Genomic DNA, 6,456 nt, shown 5'->3' with positions numbered 1-6,456 from the left:
TATATATATATATATATATATATATATATATATATATATATATATATATATATATATATATATATATATATATATATATAAATTAATGCCTGTTTTGCCATTCATTTTTTGTAAAAAATTAAAAAAAAATTGTATAGGGTCGCTGGTGTGTAACAGTGTACGTTTATTTTTTTTCTGCACAACAATTATTTAATCTTTGATGACTGAATAAGTTCTTGAATCGGACACTGCTATCATGTCTCGGTGCAGGTGATTTCTTTAGTTTAAAATAATGAGGTTATGAAATGTAGTGGAGTAAAACATACAAAATTATACTTTGGAATGTGTAGTGAACTAGACGTAAACGTTTCCCAAAATAAAAATACTCTGATAGGCCTAATTTGTTTTATGTACTAGTATGTAGTCTAATAGTGACTATAGTCAGTCTATCTATTTTTAATTGTACAGTAGGCCTACTTGTAACTGTTCATTAGATTATAGTACTTATTCTGACTATATATATTGTAAGACCGCATGAATTCACTCCAAGGATCGGTAGTGAACCGCGGTGAAGGCCACACGCGTGTTCAGTGTTTCAGCTGGAAAAATGGATTTGATTATAATATTCTTTATCTGACTCCATTTATCATAGTTGTCGAATTTAGAAGAGAATCCCAACTGGTTGTTTGGTCATTTATATTTGATAGTTAATCATACATTTAATCATTCCATTTTAACCCTTTGTTGCAAAACCGTTCCGTATTGGAGATAGTTAATAATTACAGATTAATTTAAAAAGGATCAAAAATGTAACAATTTATTAATCATCAAGTAAATGTAAAATGTCAATTACATAATAGACAGAAATCTCTTTTAAAAGGAAACACAAATTCTAATTATGGTTACACTTAAAATAGTTTTAAATAGATGTAAACTTAAAACCTTAATTATACTCAGTAGGCCTATGCCTAGAATGTTACCTGTGAGAATGAGAGAGAGAGAGAGAGAGAGAGAGAGAGAGAGAGAGAGAGAGAGAGAGAGAGAGAGAGAGAGAGAGAGAGAGAGAGAGAGAGAGAGAGAGAGAGAAAGAGAGAGAGAGAGAGAGAGAGAAAGAGAGAAAGAAAGAGAGAGCTAAAGAGCAGCTCTCTCTAGAGAAAGCAGAGAATCCAAAGAGGCCGAACTACAGTTGAAATCCTCTTTTATCCTCCTCCCTGATGTCACCAAACTCAAATATGACTCTTTTAAAACTGACCAATCAGACCAAACCGTGAGACGTTTGAAAGTAACCAATCAGATGAAGCTTCTCCCACTGTACCAAAGGTGTGAAAAGCATTTGGCCAGCCAGACATTCTTTTGTCCTTAGAAATCCCAAATGGCCCTTCTGATGGCATTAAGGGGGGAGGGGGTTGAGACAATTTCAAATATCTTCATCTAACAGTAAAGCAGATGACTTTGTTCTATTTCAAATATCTTTGATTATTTTCCACCTTACAATATTAAATACCAGCACATGTTCCTTTGCTTCTATTATCTAATAAGTACAAGTAGATGCAATAGATTCTATTTGAATAGTTTTTGAACAGTACAGTAACTAAACTAATTAACACTTGGATGGGTTACCGGTAAATGGATTGTTTTATTGCAAAATAAACTCCGAAGGGGTTTATATTTGTACATTACATAATCCCGCTTATTACACAGCTTACTTGCCACATAAACCTACAGGTCTCTTTTGAAATGCTAAGAGATTCGTTATCCCAATATCAGATAGCAGTAAAAGCAGCAAAATCAAGGTATTTTACTGAAATCTTAAATAAGAACTGTCATAGACTGAAAACTCTTTTCAATTTTATTAAAGGTCCCGTTCTTCGTGTTTTTTTGAAGCTTTGATTGTGTTTACAGTGTGCAATATAACATGTGTTCATGTTTCGCGTGTAAAAAAACAGTATTTTTCACACTATTTACTTATCTGTATACCGCTGTTTCCACTGTCCTAAAAAACGGCTGGTGATTTCCTTGTTCTATAAAGTCCCTCCTTCAGAAACACGTAACGAGTTCTGATTGTGCAAGCGGTTCCTGTGCTGTGATTCGACCACAGCTTAGCGCACGTGAAAGCGGTTCCTGTGTTGTAATTTGACAGCAGCTTAGAAAAAGGACGTTGGAAACGTTGGAACGTTGGAAAGGTCACGCCTCTTAACGGAGAGATGTATGCGTTCAATAATCTCTACAACGTCCCTGGGAAAGCCAAACAAAGGTGATTTGACTCCTGGATGAAAATAACAGCGTCTCGATGACATGGCGATAAACACACTCAACGCAACAGTTCCTTTTCTCCACGCGACCGTCCGCTTCTCCACGTGGGACAGCAACAAGACCGCGCCCCCTTTTTCGCGTTTCTTTGTGGGCGGAGGTTAGTCTGTTCTACTGCTCTACTGACGTAATTAAAGAAGGAAGTACCAGGATGTAGTCCAAGCCAGCCGTTCGCTGTAGGCTTTGAAAGGGAACTTCTGTTAAATAAAATATCTCGCTTGGCATTGAACTTTGAGCTTTATAATTTTACAGGTATTATTTATGCTCTAACAGCAACATTACACACTAACTAAAGTTTGAACAATGGAATCGCGAAGAAGGGGACCTTTAATGTCACTATCAACCCTTCTGTTTGCTCGTTCCCAGATGTGTCTTCATCTGTGTGTGAAGATTTCCTCAAGTTCTTTATCAATAAGATAAGGGATCTAAGATTGGGGATAACTCCCTATTCTTCGGATCCCTCTACTTCCCCTAGTTGTACTTCTGTTTTTAGTCCGTTTAGACCTATTACTGGCACTTATGCTTCAAGAAATAGTAGATCACCTTAAGCCTTCAGGCTCTTCTACTGGTGTTATCCCTCCATATTTCCTTAAACAAGTCTTTGATGTTGTTGGTTCCCATCTTCTGATTATGATAAATAGCTGTTTAGAAACTGGTGGTTCTGATCTGCTTAAACATGCAACAGTCTACTCTTGCTTAAAAAAAACAGAACTTAAACCTCACAGTGTTGGCCAATTTTAGACCCATCTTCAATTTCTGGTGACTATTCTCTTAGAACTGCTGCATTCGCTACAGTAGATCATTCTGTTCTTATTGCCTGTTTGGAACATTGTGCAGGCATTAAAGGTAGTGGCTTAAATCTTATTTTACCAACAGAAGTTTCTCAGTTAAGATTGGAGAACATGCTGAACATGGAGAACATTCTACACTGAACAAAATTATAAACGCAACACTTTTGTTTTTGCCCCCATTTTTCATGAGCTGAACTCACAATGTACACATGTACACAAAAGGCCTATTTCTCCCAAATATTGTTTACAATATGAGTATGCTGGCCATGCAAGAACTGGGATGTTTTCAGCTTCCAGGAATTGTGTACAGATCCTTTCAACATGGGGCCGTGCATTATCATGCTGCAACATGAGATGATGGTCGTGGATGAATGGCACAACAACGGGCCTCAGGATCTCGTCACAGTATCTCTGTGCATTCAAAATCCCATCAATAAAATGCATCGCTTTTTGTTGTCCATAACATACACCTGCCCATACCATAACCCCACCGCCAACATGGGCCACTCGATCCACAACGTTGACATCAACAAAACGCTCACCCATACAACGTCATACACACTGTCTGCCATCTTCCCTGTACAGTGAAAACTGGGATTCATCCTTGAAGACAACACCTCTCCAAAGTGCCAGATGCCATCGAATGTGAGCATTTGCAGACTGATCTCATGAAATGGCGTATGTTTGACACGCCAATTCGCTATGCCATTTTGGCGTGCTATCAAGACGCATAATCGCTTTTTAGCGTGTTTATCAACGCCGTTTCATTCTATCCCCCTACACTGCACACACACACACACACACACACACACACACACACACACACACACACACACACACACACACACACACACACACACACACACACACACACACACACACACACACACACACACACACACACACACACACACACACACACACACACACACACACACACACACACACACACACACACACACACACACACACACACACACACACACACACACACACACACACACACACACACACACACACACACACACACACACACACACACACACACACACACACACACACACACACACACACACACACACACACACACACACACACACACACACACACACACACACACACACACACACACACACACACACACACACACACACACACACACACACACACACACACACACACACACACACACACACACACACACACACACACACACACACACACACACACACACACACACACACACACACACACACACACACACACACACACACACACACACACACACACACACACACACACACACACACACACACACACACACACACACACACACACACACACACACACACACACACACACACACACACACACACACACACACACACACACACACACACACACACACACACACACACACACACACACACACACACACACACACACTTTTACATTTTCAAAAAAACATCATTTAGTATGTTTATAAATCCATTCACGCGGAATCACATGGCGTAGACATACACGCGGAATCCCATGGCGTAGAAATACACGCGGATAGCTCAAAATGCGTACAGATAACACGCCATTTGTATGTTTACGCAAAGTCATGATGTCATGTTGCATTTGCCAACTCAAGTCGGTTAAGATGACGAACTGCAGTCAGGTCGAGACCCCGAAGAGGACGACAAGCATGCAGATGAGCTTCCCTGAGACGGTTTCTGACAGTTTGTGCAGAAATTCTTTGGTTATGCAAACCGATTGTTGCAGCAGCTGTCCGGGTCTCAGATGATCTTGGAGGTGAAGATGCTGGATGTGGAGGTCCTGAGCCGGTGTGGTTACACGTGGTGTGGTTGTGAGGCCGGTTGGATGTACTGCCAAATTCTCTGAAACGCCTTTGGAGACGGCTTACGGTAGAGAAATGAACATTCAATTCACGGGCAACAGCTCTGGTGGACATTCCTGTAGTCAGCATGCCAATTGCACGCTCCCTCAAAACCTGCAACATCTGTGGCATTGTGCTGTGTGATAAAACTGCACGTTTTAGAGTGGCCTTTTATTGTGGCCAGCCTAAGGCACACCTGTCCAGTAATCATGCTGTCTAATCAACATCTTGATATGCCACACCTGTGAGGTGGATGGATTATCTTGGCAAAGGAGAAGTGCTTACTAACACAGATTTTGACAGATTTGTGAACAATATTTGAGAGAAATAGGCCTTTTGTGTACATAGAAAAAGATCTTTGAGTTCAGGTCATGAAAAATGGGGGCAAAAACAAAAGTGTTGCTTTTATAATTTTGTTCAGTGTAGTAAAGCTGTGTTATCCGGTGGGGTTCCCCAGGGATCCATTTTGGGTCCTAATCTTTTTTCCTTATACATGCTCCCAATTGGTTCTATCTTTAGGAAATATAGGCTTTCATTACATTGTTACACTGATGACACCCAAATTCATCTGCCCTTAAAGTGCAATTCAGATGGTTTGGACACTCTTATGGCCTGTTTGTTGGGTGTAAAGACCTGATTGTCCCCAAACTTTCTGAATTTCAATGAGAGTAAAACAGAAATTATAGCATTTGGACCTTCCGATTCTTTTAATTCTCCCAAACTAAACTATGGTGGACTGTCTTCTTGTGTGAAACCATGGGTGAAAAATCTGGGTGTTGTGTTTCATGAATCTCTGAAATTTTATAGGCAGAAAAATTCAAGCATGATTTGAAAGCATGCTTTTTTCAGCTCCGTATTTTATCAAAAGTAAAGACATTTCTTTCTTTTAAAAATTTTAAAAAAGTAGTCCATGCCTTTATCTCTTCCAGGAATTACCGTCAATCACTTTATTTGGGATTAGTCATTCAGCTTTGTCCCGATTACAATTAATTCAAAATGCGGAAGCTAGACGGCTGATGGGTGCTCATTAATGGGATATCACTCCAGTTTTACGTTCCTACACTGGTTGCCAGTGCATTATGGAGTGGATTTTAAAATATTACTTCTCATTTATAAATTACTAAATTGTAGGCTATGGCTCCATCTTACCTTTTTGACGCATATGACACACTTTTTTTAGTGTACATATGATACACACTTTTTGCATGCATATGAAATGAAATATACACACCCAACTAATCCTACCAAATGGGTACATTTAGCGTATTAGATGCACGTAAAAGATTACTTTTGCGTATAAAGAGCATGCCACATAAAAGCCTGAACTTGTGCTATAGATACCAGGGTATCGTATTGTCCAACCAGATCACTCCAGTCATCCAACAAGAGACTCTTGTTTATCCCCAAGTTGAGGCTGAAGTATAGGGATGACCATGCTTTCTTGGTAGCTGCCCCAAGACTCTGGAATGACTTGCCTAAGTTTAAAAAATCTTT

Source organism: Gobio gobio (genome assembly GCF_949357685.1).
Source record: "Gobio gobio genome assembly, chromosome: 14".
NCBI lineage: Eukaryota > Metazoa > Chordata > Actinopteri > Cypriniformes > Gobionidae > Gobio > Gobio gobio.
This window is presented reverse-complemented; position numbering follows the sequence as displayed.